Source organism: Anthonomus grandis, chromosome 22 (genome assembly GCF_022605725.1).
Source record: "Anthonomus grandis grandis chromosome 22, icAntGran1.3, whole genome shotgun sequence".
Taxonomy (NCBI): domain Eukaryota; kingdom Metazoa; phylum Arthropoda; class Insecta; order Coleoptera; family Curculionidae; genus Anthonomus; species Anthonomus grandis.
The window spans coordinates 33,708,822-33,727,216 of record NC_065567.1 but is presented as its reverse complement, the minus strand read 5'-3'; the positions used below and the strand labels follow the sequence as shown (position 1 = coordinate 33,727,216).

Sequence of the window (18,395 nt, the reverse complement as noted above, 5' to 3'; positions counted from 1 at the left end):
TTGGAAAGAAGTCTGCTTTAGAACCAATAACATCTCAGAATGTGCAAACCAAATTACAGAGACGATCTTGGCAGGAATGGAAGCTTATATCCTTTTTTCTACTAAATGCGGATCAAACAACAAGCAATGGTTCAACGTGAATTGCAAAAAGGCAGTAAACACTAAAAACGCAGCATATCGCAAATGGCGTCAACATCATTCCATCGAAAATCGGAGGAACTTTTTAGCCTCCAGAAATAGCTGCAAGCGAATTATTGATGAATGCAAAGAGAGTCACAACAACAGGATCAAAAACAAACTGCTAAACTGCCCAAATGGAACAAGATCTTTCTGGTCGGTATCAAAAGCCGTTAGTCAAGGATTTGCTATGTCGGCCTTGCCACCCCTAACAGCAGATGATGGTTCTATCGCGGTAACAGCAAGGGAAAAAGCCAACTTACTGGGTAAACTCTTCGCGTCCAATTCTACTCTGCACTCGCAAGGCAAAACACCGCCATATTTGCCAAGGGTGAATTCATCGATGGGAGAAATTTCGTTTCCCCAACGAATTATAAATAAAATTCTTAAAAGCGTAGACTGAATTCCAGCCCTAATACCAAAACGTTGTGCAGACGAATTGACTCCTCCCTTATGTAGACCGTTCACGGCATCGTATAAGCAGGGCCAATTTCCAACAAGCTGGAAACCTGCTCGAGTGCAAGCTGTACCCAAAAAGGGTAAGAAGACGATGCCCTCCAATTACCGCCCGATTGCACTAGTTCTAGTAATATCGAAGATTATGGAGAAAGGAGTCAACCAACAGCTGTTAAGATATCTGGAATCATCTGGACTAATCATCAATACGGCTTCCGAAAGCTTAGATCCACCGACGATCTTCTGGCCTACGCCACACACTTATGGACGGAGGCCATGGAGAAGCACGGCGAGTCCCGCTCAGTCGCTCTTGATATTTCCAAGGCATTTGACAGAGTGTGGCATGAGGGACTACTAACCAAGCTCTCCTCAATCGGCATACAAAACTCATTATTGAATTGGATCAAAAGTTTTCTTGAACAACGAACAATCCAAGTAGCCGTCGATGCATTCTATCCCCCACCCTTTTCTTGATAATTCAACGAGCTTTGCGGACGATAGCACACTTATTTCCACATTTAAGTCCGCCAAACCAACGACAGCCGCAAGTTCTCAGAATCTTACGCAGCAACAAGTAGCTTCAACCAACAACGATATTAGAGCAATCCTGAAGTGGGGCGATAACAATTTGGTCAATTTTAACGCAAAAAAACGCAGACTGCAGTATTTACTATGAAAACTAACCTTGGTGGCCCGGAGCTGGTTATGTCAGGGAAAACATTGCCAATGAAATCATCTTCACATCTTCTAGGAGTCGAGGTCACCAACAGTGTGTCCTGGCATGACCACATTGCCAAGGTCGCCAGGGCGGCTTCCAAAAAACTCGGAGTGCTTTTCAAAACGAAAAAACTGTATACACTAGAACAGCTGCTGACTCTTTATAAGGCTCAAATACGCCCTTTCCTTGAGTATTGCTCGCATGTCTGGAGCTCTGCACCCAAGCATAGTTTAAAGCTGCTGGATTCTATACAGAAGAGAGCTATTCGTCTTATTGACAAATCAGAACTGACAAAGAGTCTGGATAGTCTGGAGCACAGGAGAAAGATGGCTGATCTCTGTTTATTCTACCGCTATTATCACGGTAAGTGCTCCTCTCAGCTGGCAGGCCTGATTCCACCCAGGGCTGTTCCGGCAAGAAGGACGCGTCTAGCAGTTGCGGCTCATCAACATCGAGTCTACCTGCCTACCCCAAGGACGTCGCTGTATCGGGACTCATCTTCTTTGTGGAACGGGCTTCCACCTCACATATTTCCCGACGCATACAACCTACAGCGATTCAAGATAAATGCCCACAAATATCTTCGCGCAAGCACCACTCCAAGAGTGACATAGGACTTTCCTCTTGTGCTTGTGTTTACCATAAAAAAAAATAAATAAAAAAACATCAGTCACACAAAAAGAGTAAAATGAAATTTGTCTGGAATAGAAAGCCTCACCAATACTGAATTTGGGAATTGCTTGCACTTGTTGCAAGTCAAACACGTACGTTATGCTCGCTTCTGGGATTTGCTTCATCAAAGTATGGAAAGCTTTAGTTCTCTTTTTGTGAATTACGATGTTTGAAATTAAACCTTCTTTGATAACACCATTTTCACAAGACTGAATTTCACTTTTAAGTCTAGCGCAATAGCTACAGGTATCGGAAGCGGGAGAGCCAAACACTAGATTAAACTTTGCAATGAATTTTGATGAATGCAAGTAAAGTCGACGGCTTTTATTTCGTGCATAATGACTTTGGCAACCTCGCAAATTTCAAATAAACTCGTGCACTTGCTTTCTTTTTGCAGAAAATTTCCGAAGTTTATGATCCCCTCCTCGTTTCTCTACGATTCCAGATAAAATTCCGTCAGTAATTGTGGTTAGTCTTCGCTGACCGACCCCAAACAACTTAGCAAAAAACTTGGAGCATACAGGTAGTCTTTGTTTTTCTGTAGATATCAAGAAATATTTAACTGCAACGCGATGTGGCTTGTTTTTTCTCACCTCACCACGAACTCGGCTGCGTTTTGGTTGAGCAACATCCATTAAAAAGGACAGTCTTTTATCTTGCTCCTTTCTGTCTGGTTTATAAAAAACTTTTCTCTTTGCTTTTGCTAGGATACTTCTTGAAATACTGAGACAGTTAAATTTTCCTTGTCCGTGGAGAGGTTGAAAATTAAGCAACAAAGGGTCAGGGTCTTGATATCTATAAAAAATAAGTATAGGTGTGAATATTTTTTATTGTAACAAACGAGCAATACTTACCTCTTCTCATAATCCATTTCCCTTTTTGTCTTTTGTCGTTGCCTTTTCGTTGACCCTTCATTATAGTTGCCCACAATAACACTGTTATCGAGGTTTTCCATTATAACGCACTTTAGCACCTACACTTTCTAGTTCCTAAATATTTTATTTAAAGAATGTAACTGGACAATATACACCTGTTCCACTGCAGAAACTTACTGAATTGCAGGTTATAACAAACAAGACTAACACAACACTAGCTTTATATATCAGCTGTTTTGTTCGAGACAGCGCCTTCTAGTGGCGAAATAACATAATGCGTTTTGATTCGACTACATAACTCCGGAATTTTAAAATTTTTGAAACGTCATTTTATTAAGCTCCAAATTACGCAACTTTGCCTTCATTTAACCGACCCTGTAACTCTTACGGTTTCCGAGATTCCAATGGTCACCCTCGAATTTGGGACACCCAGTACATATGCCATTTTGACGTATTTAGGACGCGTGTAGCATATATGCGTCACGAAAATATCAAAAAAGTGAACCTTAATAGAATAATCTAATATAAAAAACTATTGTCCTTTTTTATTATATATTCATCTCAACAGTAATTGTAACAAATTAAAAAAAAAAGTGATAACAAATAAACTTAAAGAGAACATAATATTATCTAACTATTAGATATTAGCAAAATTGTATGCTAGCTATTACAATTAAACCAGGAAATACTACATCTAGATTTTATTCTAATCTTTTCCTTGCCATTATCAAAAACCATAGTCCTCATTATGAATTTTACACGCTCATTTCATGATTTCTTGTAAAAGCGATTCATAAAATAATAATCATGCTTTAAGGCTAGACCTATTTTTTAGTCAGCTTCCATTTCCGTTTAAAAGTATTGAAGAGAATCGTGTGGAAAGTACCGACGTCCTGTAATGGCTAATTGACTGATAAAAATTAATATGGAAAAAAGTTATCGTTGCAGACACTACTTAATGTTATATCAGTTCCAAAGCAGTTAAATCTAATAGAAAATTCACGACATATGTTGTGTGTAAAAACTATGGCAGTATTTGCTATTTTTAACCGTTGGTAATTAAATATATTTTACGATTGGAGATTTAACTGTTTTTAATAATAATGACTAGGGACCTAGTTTATAACAAATTTTCATAATAATACTTTTAAAGAGAAATGAATAAGGTGTTATTTTGCTCGAAGGCTTATATTACTTGCAGTATCATCCTTCATCAAAAATATTAATAAATTACTAAAACCTACTCATAACGATCAAATACGCATCGTAGATTGCATAAACTTACTAATGAGTATTACGTAGATTCAGTCTTAATGAGTGCTTTCGGTTTTTTTTTCTGTTTCCTTAAGTGTAAAAATGTGGTTAATGTATTTATCGGCTAACGAGCTTTCTTTAAAATCTAGGACTACGCATATTTAATTCCTTATCGTTTTAAGAATCTATTCCATTTTTAGCATATTCTTAGCTACGTATAAAAATGAAAGAACAGGAGGTAGACTATCAAAAAATCTATGTGGTAACACCCCATTTAGGTTTTATAAATTTTTTACAAAAATAAGAATTATGATGAAGATAAAGAGACGCTGTATTAATTTTCATGTTTGTCTTTGCAATTTTTTAATAGTGGATCCTCCCTTTTATAAAGAAAGAACCATTTCATAACTTTTGAGAATGAAATGCTCCTCATTAAAAATTCTGTACTAATAAGTATTCATAAGGTGAAAAGCCATTTTTTTTAAAAAAAAGATCCTCGCTCTCTCATTTTGGCATTACTTCAACAGTATTCACATGCCACATTTGTTTGATATCTATGGCAAGGTCTGCATATTTAGCCTGTTTATCTTGGTATTTATCCAATAAGTTGTTATTATTTGGAAAAGCAACGTTAGTTAAAAATACTTTATTATTTATTTTAATTAGTACCCCAATCGTCACCATACAATCAGTAATAATACATTCTAAAACAATTATTTTGTAAAACTGGCTGTGCTTTATATTTATAATATAGCGTATAGGCATTGAACAGACCGCATTTCATTTCCGTATTTACAGAATCGGATTTAAAGATAGTAAATTTGCCCTAAACTACTCAAATATGAGTTTAAGATCAGTCATTATGGCTTTCCGTAGGGAGCCGATATTATAACCATGCCAGAGAATGGTCGTGTCATCCGCAAACAATGTAAATTTTTCCTGGATACAGAGTTGGGTAAGGTCATTTATATATAGCAAGAATATTGGTCCCAACACAGACCCCTGAGGGAGTCCCCAGTCGATAGTTTTATATTTAGAAAACTTAGACCCCACACACACTCGTTGACGGCGACCTTTTAGATATGACGAAAACCAGGTTGCGACAACGCCCCTGAAGCCATAGTGGAAGAGCTTCCGCAGCAGAATCTCGTTACTGACGCAGTCGAAAACTTTAGACAAGCCACAAAGCGCGACAGCAGAAACTCCTCCACTATTTATCTGACAGTAAAGACCGTTCAAAAGCCGCTTGCATGTTTCTATAATGCAGATTTAGTTGTATTCAGAGCCAAGTACGGGCAACCAGATGATATGAACTGACTACTTCCGGGTTTCTGATCGTATTTCCTGCATTTGTCCGTTATGGAATCTACATAACTAGCATAAAACCGTCAATTTCAGGAAAAAGTTCTCCGTTTATCAATCACCTTGTTATTGCCTCTCTATCTACATGTGATTGATTGCGTTCATTAAAATGTCTTGCATGAAGTTTAAAGGCGAGTAATTTCTATCAGATATTAGGATAATAAGTAAAGTTGAGACTATTGTGCCTTTCCAATAAAGAATTATTCTCAGTTTAGTCACCTGGTCTGCATCCAGATTGTTGATATCGATCAATCCTCGTCCACCTTCTCTTCTTGGCAATGTCATTTTAAGAGTTGAAGACTTTGGATGATGATTCTTGTTGTCCTTTGAATCTCCTCTAGTTCTGTATTGCTTCATTTGAGAATTTCAAAAGTAAGCAAGTTAACTCGTTGTTCATATTGTTTAGTAACTCTTGACTTCGCCTGCTTATGGTCGAGAAGTCTAGCTTGCCGGAAGCCTAAATACTTGTAAGTTTCAACTATGTCTATTCCTCGAATGATATCTCAATTGGAAAGCTTATAACCATTAATTACTTTTCCTCTTCCGATGTTTGGATTTTATATTTCTTAAGACCAAAGTCCATATCGATATCGGCTGAATTCATATTATTACGAATTCAGTCATATGGCTCGCACTTCTTTCTTGGGGAAAATTTACTTATCCCAGATATTTACTAGGTATCAAAAGTATTAAGCTCTGTGGCGGCCCTTTCTAAGTTATCAGGTCCATGAGAAACTTGGAATACTGGAGAATTCCCTATAAATATCTGGACACTTCGGGCTGTAGCAAGGAGAACTGCTTTTTGCCTTGTAAAGGTGTTCACTAAGCCCAAGTAGCCTGATGTTCTATGTCGAAAACTTGTTGTCGGAATAATAGTTTAGACCTTTTCCATCTTCCACTGCCTCTTTATCTGTATTGCCAAATTGGTGTACTTGGCTATCTTATCATTGTTTCTATTAAGTAGATCGCTGTTATTTGGTACTCGTCGACAAGAGGTGTCTGCCTAGCATTCTTATCTACAAGTATCAGATCTGGTCAATTATGCATCACACCCTGATCTGTGAAAACACTCGGATCCCAGTATAACTTATAGTTATTTCTTTCGAGAACAGACTCAGTGATGTATCTGTAGTAGGGGACATTGTTCTCCTGTATGAGTTTTAGGCGCTTTGTCAGCGCTTGATGCAGTATCTCCCCATTGAATCGTACCTATCTCTGTATTTTGTCGAAGCAAATCTCCGGCAGCCTCCAGTTAAGTGTTGTGTGATATTTGTAACTCTGTATAAATAGATCCTTAACTATATACCTCAATTAATTTCTTGTTGGCATGACTTGATCTTGACTCGTTTCTAGGAACATCTTTCCTGATGTCAGCCAGTAGTTTGATGTGATACTGCCGACATAATCCTGGCTCACCTCGTCGGAATGCAACCCATGCAAAGGCTTTTCTTTCCAAAGGAACATCTTCACTTCATTGGTCTTAAGAGGTATCCCTATTTCCTGTTCACTCAATCGCAGAGGTGTTGCGTGATCTACCTGGCATATTGCACGATGTAATAAAGAGGTCTGTACTGAGGTCTCTTTCTCCAAGATGTTGGGGTAGCATTGTTTGCTCCACAGCATAACGAGGATGATATTTATGCGCTTTTGTCAAAAGGCTCCTGATATTCTCTTGAGGAGTAAGCAAGTGCGGAGCAAGCGTATGTGTTCAATACTTGGAATATATTTTTGCTGTTAAGATAGGTTCGTAATAGCTGTATCACCTTTTTAAAGAACCTTGTGTTGTTCTTTAAAGCAAAACCGTAGTTGGTTGAATTTAGCTGGCGGGATAGAGTTCTTTGCTAGGCAAAACCACAATGGACTTAGTGAGACGCCTTGCAAGATGTCTTTTCTAATTTGGACACCTGCAGACTTGATTTTGCTACCATTAGTTACTTACAACTCGATCATTATAGGCCAGCTTGAGTTGAAGTGATTACATAGATTGCAAGAAACACAGGCAAAACACAGGCAAATGAAATTTTTGAAAACACAGGCAATAATGAGACTGGCCTATAATTTTCAGGCAAGTTTGAATCGCCCTTTTTAAATATTGTAATTACCAATGCTTTCTTTAACAGAGCAGGAATAGTGTTTTCTTTTATACAGAAATTAATTAATTTAGTCAATTGTATTGTAGCGTTTTTACCGTTCGTCAAGTGTGAATTAAAATAATCAAAAATAATCAACTAATTTATTTGCATACTTAAACTACTTAACACAATTACTTACTACTACTCGAAATATTTATTTTCACCATATTTATTCACAACTATTTAAATCTCGCGCCAATATTCCGAATATTACTTCTGAACTGACAACTATGGGCGATACGGCCCCTTATATACTCGGCAGAACGCTGTTCCGGAAGATTCCCGCTTAACCTTCGAGATGTCGTGCGGTGTACCACTTGTGTCATTCCGGAATGACGGAGAATCACTTACAATATCGTTATAGTATGATAATAAGACCCTTTACACAAAGTTTAACAATAGTTACTTCCCTAAATAAAAACAAATGTGCAGGCATTTTTATATCATTTATAAAATCTGTAGAGTCCCTCTTATAGACTAAAATTTTACTTATTACATCATATGCAATGTTTGCAAAAATTGGTAATCTGCCATGACAGTACTGGATTTACTCTCTCTTCTGGATGTCTCCGTGTTAGCATTTATGATGCCCCACATGGTCTTGGATGAGTTTTTGAGTAGGGTACCATTTAAATTGAATTTAGCTTTCTGGATACCTTTTCTGTAAACGAGTTAATTCTTCTATAATCCTCCTCAAGACCTAAGGGAGCATATTGCCCGCTCAACTCACTCAACAGCGTAAGATTCACCTGCATGGTCCTTAATCTGTCATTTGTTGGAACCCTGATCTGACGTAACACAATATGATTTCTCAGGGAATGACCACAAAGAACCACTCTTGAAAACATGCATACATCTTTCAAACTTTTCCTCTGCATCCATGCCACAAGCATCAACAAATTCCTAAGAGCATTCAGAAATTCTTTCATAAAATAGGAATAAGCCTACCTGAATTATTGGACGACATATCTTCCTTATCTGTAATACCTTATAGCTTTCGCATTCAGAAATTATGCTTATAACCTGTCCTAGGTGATCTGATAGATTCAACTCAAGAGTATGTGCGTCTAATACAGGAATCCGTTGAACAACAAAGATATTGTCAATACAAGTACCACCTCTTGTTGGAAAATAAATTGTCTGACGCAAACTAAAGGTCTCAAATAGATCTGTCAGTTGTACTGCACTTATCTGAGTTGTTCGTAAATGGACATTAAAATCACACACAGTCAAATGCTCGTCAAATATTAAAAACGAATCAGTTTATCTTCGTCAACTCCTAATTCCCAATACAAAATGAGTGTTTCCTCATTACTAACTATCAAAATTGAGAGAAATTAGTTATGACGTCCATGCTTCTCTATTAATTTTTCCTATTTTCACTATAAATACACTAAAGTATTCGTAATATAATTATTTTGTTCAAGCAGATCTTTTAAATACACAATACGCCGTGCTTTCAGGCATTGATTTAAATTAAAGAAGGTAATTAACACATTTTTAACAATAAAACTAAATGCAGCAAACCGTTTGCGACACACACGACGTTACATCATGTCACAAACCCATTTAAATCTCTAAAATAAAAGGAAAACAGGTAGAACAATTTAAGCCGATTTATTTTAGCAATAACGTAATTAGACATATGTCTTATAAATAAACATCAACACTATTGCTTAGTCTTTTATTTTATAAAATTAATTGGGTTGTCATTATAAAAAGAGAATAATAGTGAAACATAGGCATTGAAGGAAGTCATTTAATTGCAAACCGTTAGATGGATAATAAATATAATTATCATTGTCTTTAAAAATTAAGTTTTACTGCTTGTAACGTCAGAATATGTACACAAAGTAGTGGAGCTATTGAAGGTGGCGCGCCCTCAGGGTCTTCGAACGCAACATCTTTAGTCAGTTGTGTTGTGAAGATGCTTTAATATCGTATATCATAGAAATTAATTGCTTAACGTTGGCACAACAAATGATTAATTAATTAAAGGTTAAAACTGTACTCAATTAAAAGGAGTATTAATTTGGCGTCATAATTAAGTAATATTTTGCAAAAATTTAACTAATATCGTTGATATACGTTGAATAGATCCTCTATTCAGTCAGTTTTCGATCATCAAGGAGATATTTTGACGTTACAAGCAGTTAGTAAATACTTAACTCTAAATTTTGAGGTCTTACGAGGTTAACACCACTAAGGTGATCACGAGAAGTAAATATAATAATAAGGCTTTTATAATAATAATAATAATAATAATAATAATAATAATTATTATTATTATTATTATTAATATAATTATTATTATTATTACTGGATCAGATGCTGAACATCGTGGAGGAATTCTCTGCTGATATCGGAATGAGGTTTGGGCTGGATAAGTGTCGTATTAACAACATTGTACGAGGAAAGATCAAAGCAACCGGGATCGTTCGAGATGCAGGATGGCCAAACTATAGATGCCATGGAAGAGGGTGATACATACAAATACCTGGGAATGGTGCAGGCAGCGCGAATAGACCACCGAACAATGAAAGATAAACTCACTGCTGAGTTTACAACAAGAGTAAAGCACATAGTGAAAACGAGCCTCAACAGTAAGAATCAATTTAAGGCGTTGAATACGTATGCCTGTACAGCACTAACATATTCCTTTGGAATTGTGGGATGGAGCAAGACGGACATCCAGAACTTGCAACGGAAGGCACGGACATTATTGACTAAGGCTCAAAAACACCACCCTCGAAGTGCTACAGAAAGAACTACGCTACCAAGACATCAGGAAGGTAGAGGATTGGCAGACATTGGCAAAAAGTTAGACCGACAAATTTCACTTCTGAGAAATTTCTTTCATGAAAAGGCTAGATCGTCCGCTCTGCACCGTGCTATATGCGAGGTCGATGACTCTACACCACTGAAACTGAAGAATCGCGAAATCGAAAGTCACCACGTCACTGATGAAGAAAAACATCGCTCATGGGCACAAAAACCACTGCACGGGAGACACGTCAACGAGGTTAGCCAGGGACATGTCGACACCAACGCGTCGAACTACTGGTTAACTTCAGGACAACTGTTTCCCGAATCGGAAGGTTTCCTCTTGGCCATACAAGACCAAGTTATTCCAATTAGAAACTACTTGAAGTGCATTATTTCGGATCCTTCAGTACAGAGTGACAAATGTCGATATGGATGCCAAGTGACAGAATCCATCCAACACATAACGGGAGGATGTCAAACGTTTGCCCAAACTGAGTATAAGGCACGTCATGACTGCGTGGGAAAAATACTGCACCAAGAACTTGCAGTAAAACTGAACCTCTTGAGGACGGACAAAGTTCCATATTACAATTATACTCCAGAGCCAGTTCTTGAAAATGGCGAGTATAAATTGTACTGGGACCGAACTGTTCTCACCGATCAAAGAACTGTTAACAATAGACCAGATCTTATCCTGGTGGATAAGCGACTAAGGAGAACCACGCTGATTGACGTTGCTATACCTAATAACAATAACCTCCAAGGAAAATACAACGAAAATATGATCAAATATCGAGATCTTGAAGGGCAAATCAGACGGCAATGGGAGATGGAGCATGTTTAAACAACTCCGATAATAATCTCGTCAACTGGACTTATACCAAAAACCCTTGTAGAGAACCTCAAACAAATGGGACTAACTGAGCACACAAAAACATGGGTCGTCAGAATGTTCATGGGTACAGAAGACCGAACACCATCCAGGGCCCGACAACCTGGAAAGGGTCCCCTCAGAGCTTAATCCTTTTGATATCTTAGATATCTGGGATAAGTGAATGTTCCCCGTAAAACGGAAGTATGATTGCCGCAAGGCAAAAATCATAATAATAATAATAATAATAATAATAATAATAATAATAATAAGGCTTTTATTTCCAACAGTCACCCACTTACAGGAAATACAGAAAGAATTGTGTACAACCGGTTTAAGGTTTAAAATTAAATAATACAATATAATTTTAAGCTAAAGAAAAAGTTATGGAAGAGGCTTATAGGCTAATAAAAATTTTAGAAAACATACATTTACTCAAAGCATTACCTCCCTACAAAATCTCTAAGAGAAATTCAAGATTTAAGATTATTGATTAAAAAATCCTACTAAGAAAGACATTGAAGCAACAAAGAGGTCCAAGTTGTGGTTACAAAGAGTATTAAATAGGTTACACATATAATAAATCGACGACCTTCTAAAAATGTTATTTATTGCTCTATTACACTGAAACGTTCGAGAGTTTCTAGAGTTTAATCTGGGAACAATAAAGTAAATTTGATTTAACAATGAGCTACAGTCTATTTCATACTTAAGTAACTTATATAAAAAGACCACAGGCGCGATCACACGGCGGTCGGCTAAGACTTTCATGTTAAAATGTGCAAGCACTATATCTTGACATGTTCCTCTTGCTGGATAAACACCATCGGTCTTGTACATTAAATATTTTAAACATCTACGCTAAATTGACTCAATTTTATAAATCTCCACCTGATATACTGGATGCCATATAATTGAAGCGTACTCAAGCTTGGAGCGAACAAATGAGCAATATAAGAACTGCACCACCCTAACTTCATCAAAATTGCGACAATTTCTAATTATAAAATCTAGAGATCTGGATGCTGCTATAACTGTATTGTGGATATGATTTATAAAGTTGAAATTTTGGTCAAAAGTAACACCCAAATCTTTAAATTCAAGACACCTAGTCAAAGGAAAATTTTGTATTAAATATTAAATATACCATAAAGGTGTCATCACATGTGAAAAAGTAAATGAATAAGAAGACTAAAAAGAACATAAAAGCATATCGACCATATTCAGTCAATAGGGAGAAATCGGCATCAAAAAACCTCGTTTAGAAGAAAATATTCTTAGATAAGAGCCGTTGTTCGTGACGGAATTCATATCATAAATCGACACAACAAGTGATCCAAATTAGTTTCTCTTCTGAATTGTTCTTATAATTACATCTCTTGATATATCATCATTTTTCTGTTATCTCATCTTATGATTGATGAGAACTCTCCGTCGTGGTAATTTGTTTGTTTCAGTCTATAGAACTTATCATAAATAAATAAATTTTTCTTGTTTTACAAATGAATCGGTGAGTGGAATTACGATATAACTCCAAAAATGTGGTTTAGAGATAATCACAAAAAACTGTTTTGTGGAAAAAGTATTTATTTTACAAGAGTCTTCAACATTGCAAAGTTATATGAAATCGAGTTCTCTAAACGAATATAAAATAAAATATTTATAATAAAGATGCGGGACAGAAAGTCACTAGGAGTTATACGGTTTTTCCGCTCAACTTTTTAAATTCTTTAAATTGTTAATGTTAATTGATAAACAGAGTTGCAAATTTGTAAATTGTTTATTATTTATAATAGTATCTAACAGTATAAATAGTATCAAGTTGATAAATAGTATCAAGTTGATCGAAACATTGCCTCATTTTAGGTGAAGTACAAGAAAAATCACAGATCTAACGCAACTATCTTAAATTCTTAACTAAATGTAACTTGCTCCGTTCGTTGTTCCGTTCAATTGATGGCTCTGCTACGAGGCAATTTGCCAGCACGATTTTGAGATTCGGGAAAACCGTCGGGTATGTACTCTGTTCCCCGAATCGACACTTCCACTATATTAAATTATCAATCACAATCGAAACTTTTCAATGCACGATGTCGCCTCCCCCACGATGCATCCGGCCTGGTTACCGGCGTGTATAGGATCGGCTACCACCAGCAAGGGGTTGGGAAGGGTCTGGGAAAGGAATTTAAAGGATAGGAAGGACGAACTACCACGTGTTGATGGGATGAAGGATAACGCGGAAGTGGGATAGAAACTTTCATAAAGTTTAAGTCTGAAATGCACGTTGTACTAACGGCAAGGGGTAGGAAAGGTCAAGGAAAGGAATCCGCAGGATAGGAAAGGACGAGAACAACCACGTGTTGACTGGGTAAAGGATGACGCGGAGTAAATGTAACTTTTTATTTTGTATTTTTGTCAACATAACCTCTCAAAAACTTGAATTGGTTTTTTTTTTTACAATTGGCACAACTGAAATTTTTCAGAGTGACCAACATCGAAAGGACACAATCACGGAAAATGGCGGCCACCTAGTAGTGGTCATTTACTTTTCATTGAATTGGCAGTCCAGGTATATTTATTAAGTTCGTGCGTATATCACATAAATTAATTGTTTAAAATTGACACAACGATCTTTTAGCCTGCTGTACTCAATTAAAAGTAATGTTAAGCAAATAATCTATTTTCAAGGAGTTAAGTCATATTTTGCAAAAAATTAAGTAATATCAATAAAACTCTTTATTGTTGATAAGCTATTGAGTCCATTTTTAATTGTTATGTATTTAAATAAATACGACTGTTTCTTGAACAAGACTTTTATTTAACTAATTACAAGACATACAAGAAACCGTTCAGCAACCGACATGAGACACGAGGCAAGACATGACATAGTCTCTTTATAAGTCAGTGTTGCCAGATTAAAATTTTACATAGCAGTAGAAACAGGGTAAAAAAAACAGTAGATTTGCCTATTTAAACAGTAGAGATTTTATTGATTTAGAATACAAGTGTAAATTAAACAAAATACCAGTTTTACGGTAAAAAAAACATAATGATATATTTTAAAAGGATTAAAAAAAAAATAGCCAACCTAAAAATTAAAAAGAGTAGGTATTCTTAGTCACTCTGAGTCACTAGAGTCGGAAAGTTCACAATTTTTTTTATACATTTGGTAATTGTGAAGCTTTATTACTTCTTTTGTTTCAAAATTGAAACATGATTTCCCTTTTGATAACCCTACAATACTAGATGTTGACAGCTTATTGCGTTGAGAAGTCTTCATTAAATTTATTTAGGAAAAAATCCTCTCAACATTGGCAGATGAGTGCGGCAAGCATAACAAATTTAAAACAAAGTTTGACAAAGTAGGAAACATTGGAGAATTGTCTCCAAACTTAATTTTGTTTACAGAGCTCCAAAATAATGTAATATTAGTGCTTGATGGTGAATCAAGTTTTGTATTTCTCAATAGCCTCCACTCATTATCTAGCTTTTGTAATTCTGGTCCTTTGATCAAATTTGGACAGGGCTGCGCTAAAGGAACTATACTAGGAGTTGTTCCTTTATATTTAATTTTAATTTTTCCAATTATATTTAATGGATCTATAATTGCTCGTTTTTTGAAAACTTCATTATTAAAATCAAACCTTGAATTTATTTGTGCGCAACTTTCAATAAAAAAGCTTAAACATCTGGTGCGTAAAATATGTTTTTCTTCTTTTGTTAATTTAATTCAGATATGGGAATTTTCGCACCCAAATACAAGTTTTCTAATGGTAAGAAATTTTCGGGATTTTTAAAATTTACTTTTTCAGGAGGCATGAAAAGTATTATATCTCTTTTAATGAAACATTCTAGCATTGTTTTATAGATGGTACATCAATTTGCATGTATTTTATGAATTTTTGGATCAGAAGATTGCATTTCTTTATTCATATTGTTAAAAAATGGCAACACAAATTCGAGAAATTGTAAAAAACATTTTGTAAGCGGATCTTTTAATTTTATTAGAAGGTTTTCCACCGTAAGAAGTCGCTCAGTAATTACTGCATCTGTAAAGAATAAAATTAGCGTGTCGTATTGCTCAAGTAACCTTAGCACAGCACTTTCCAAAGACAACCACCTGCTTTGTGCAGGATGAAGTAACTTATGAGGTTTTGTATTTGTGAAGTTTTGAAATTCTTTAAGTAACTCCACACGTTTGGGGCTATTGGAAAAAAAATTGTATATATCTCTAACTATGTCTTCAACCCCTTGAGGTAATTTTTCACAAGCAGCTGAAGCACATAAGTGAAAACTGTGACATATACAACGCATTAAAAAAATATTTTATACGTCTTCTTGCAATCTACTTGTGACAGAATTGTATTTTCTTATCATAACATTTGTTCCGTCCGAAGCAAAGCCGATTAGATTCTTCTTATATGGTATTTTATTATTTTCAAAGTAGGTAATAAGTTTTTTATAAATGTTTTGTTCTCTAGCGTCTTTCAGGGGTATCAAAGTTAGGAAAATGCCGCAAATCCTAAAATTTTTTAAAATTACGTTTAAGGTAAAAAATATTTAATTTAAAAAACTTACTTCATACTGTCGTCATCAAAATACCTACAAACAATTGCTAAATGTTTTGTACACGATCTATCGGTTGACTCATTGATAATTATCGAAAACTTCTTGACTTTTAAAATGTTTATTTCATCCAACTCATTTTGTTTACCAATAACATTTTTTACGAGAGCTGTACATTTTGAGCGACCGCATTTAATTTGTTTAGCAATATCCGAGTCTGGACAGATCTTTCATATTAAATTTGGCAAATGTTCCATCGCATTATAGGAGATGTTATGTTCAGCAATATATGCGGCTAAATGTAAATCTGCTTTCTTAGCGGCATTTTCAAGAGGTTTTGCCTTTTTAAAAACGCTCATTGATGATATAGTTTGCTGTTTTTTAATAGAATTTGCCAACTTAACGTGAAGAGCACTTTCTTTATGTCGTAATAGAATTGCTTTACCAGTGGAACTAATATTGATGGTTTTATTGCACACAGAACAATACAGGAGCAAGAACGGGATCATTTTCCCAATCTTGTTTATATTTTTGGGAATATTTGATCCTTTTTTTTGAAGGTTTACTAGTCGTGGAGGACGTACCCTCCCCTCCCAATAAATATAAATCTTCGGAGCTATAAATAATATTTAACAATTTGCCAAAAATTCCGTGGAAGATAACATTAATTTAATAAGATTAATTACCTGCTCATTTTAAGCCAAACTGTATCAAAAAGTCTTTCAAATATCAAATTTCTCACAATACTATATAGTATTCCATTACACCCGAAAGTGCCCCTTATTATATTATATTTATTACACTCTAATAAGCCACGGGAAAAAATATACTCGAATGGTCTTGCACCAAACAGTAGATTTTAACGTAAAAACAGCAGAGCAGTAGATTGCATCTAAAAACAGTAAAACTACTGTTAAAACAGTAGGTCTGGCAACACTGTTGTAATTAGTGAACAACCTGACAGATGTAAACTTAGGCTACTTATATTTCGTACGTTGTTAAGGCGCATTCACATCACCATTTTAGTCATTTATGAATCGTCAAGCCGACGTTAGTAATTTTACGTCAAATTCTGAGGTCTTACGAAGTTAATATCAATGTGATCTTGTCAAATAAATGTACCATGCCATCACATGTGAAAAAGTAAATGAATAAAAATACTAAAAAGCACTTAAAAGCATCAACCATACTCAGTCAATGACAAAACCTAATTTAGAAAAAAATATTCTGAGATCTGCAAAATATACACTATTTGTCTCGAACTTTCACCAAATATTAACAAATAGCTAAGAAGCTCAATATCAGTTGAGTTTAAGAGACTGTATTAGAAATAGTAACGAAGATCAAGAATGAAAGATTTATTTAGTATAAGCTTTCTACCAGTCAAGGATAACCTTTCAATGGATACATATTATTAATTATAGATATATATTTTTGATCTATGACCATGACAAATATCACGCCATTTCTGAAGATTGGCTAAAATCTACAGCAATAGGATCAACAGTAATCCTTGCAAAAACTACATGCTGAATAGACTCAACTACATAGTGAAGTTGAGTCTTAGAAACTCTATTAGAAGTATAGTAACAAAGGGAAGAATGAAAAATTCATTTAGTATAAACGTTTATTACAAGTATTCCAAAACGGTTCGTTACATATTACCTTGTATGTAAATATGGAAGAAAACTGAGCTCTTGTAATGATCTTGTAATGCAAAAAGATGAATATCTCATTGGAAGAAGTAATCAAGAAATTGTCATCGAGAAAAATTGAGAAGAAACAGAAAAAATTACCCAATTATTGCAGATGACATAATGTACAAGGATAACGACTCTATGGGATCTTGATAAGCATCATGGGCTTTTCAGCTGATAAGCAAAATGAAAATTTTAAACTTTAAGTTAAGCAACACCTTTATAACGTACACTTACCTTAAAATGTAGACTAACTTACGAACAAAACTAAATTCTGGACTCAAGTATCCTCATGGTACTTCAGCAATCTTAGAATTATTCTATAAACCTCCCAAAGAGTGACAGAATATTAAATTCTCAATAAGTTTAAGAGAGTTTGACCTGAAGACGTAACAAGAAATAGAGATATAAGAGAATCAAATAAAGGAAGGAAGAGAGAAGAAAAGGAGTAGGTAGTTAGAAGAAGCTTTAAATGTACTCTGAGAGGCACAGTTGATCCAAAAGAGTTAGAAGGGATCAAGAGAAGTGCCGATCATCTATAAGAGAATGATATTTATTGACAAGTGGAGCAAAGAATCAATAAATTTAAAAAGAAGAAATCATTTATCCCTCCCATAATTACCTCATTAAATATCCTCTATTTGCATCCAAGAAAATCTAAAAATTACATGTTGGGCGCCAAAAATCCTATAATTAAAAACATTTACTTTGATTGTTTATTTCGGAAAACATTAACAATATAAATATAACAACATAAACATGAGTGCGCATGAATGCAATTATAAGTTTAAACAAATGGTAAGTAAATATGGCAAAATGTATTATTCTCTAAGTGGTTATATTTATTTA

The 18,395-nt window shown here is 35.2% G+C and overlaps 2 protein-coding genes across 2 annotated transcripts in view; one reads left to right on the top strand and one right to left on the bottom strand.

Moving 5' to 3' along the window:
• Positions 1-18,395, top strand: part of LOC126748254 (angiotensin-converting enzyme) — a 159,689-nt gene that overhangs the window by 59,232 nt on the left and 82,062 nt on the right. The window lies entirely within an intron of this gene.
• LOC126748801 (titin-like) overlaps positions 1-18,395 on the bottom strand; it is a 41,657-nt gene that overhangs the window by 19,124 nt on the left and 4,138 nt on the right. The window lies entirely within an intron of this gene.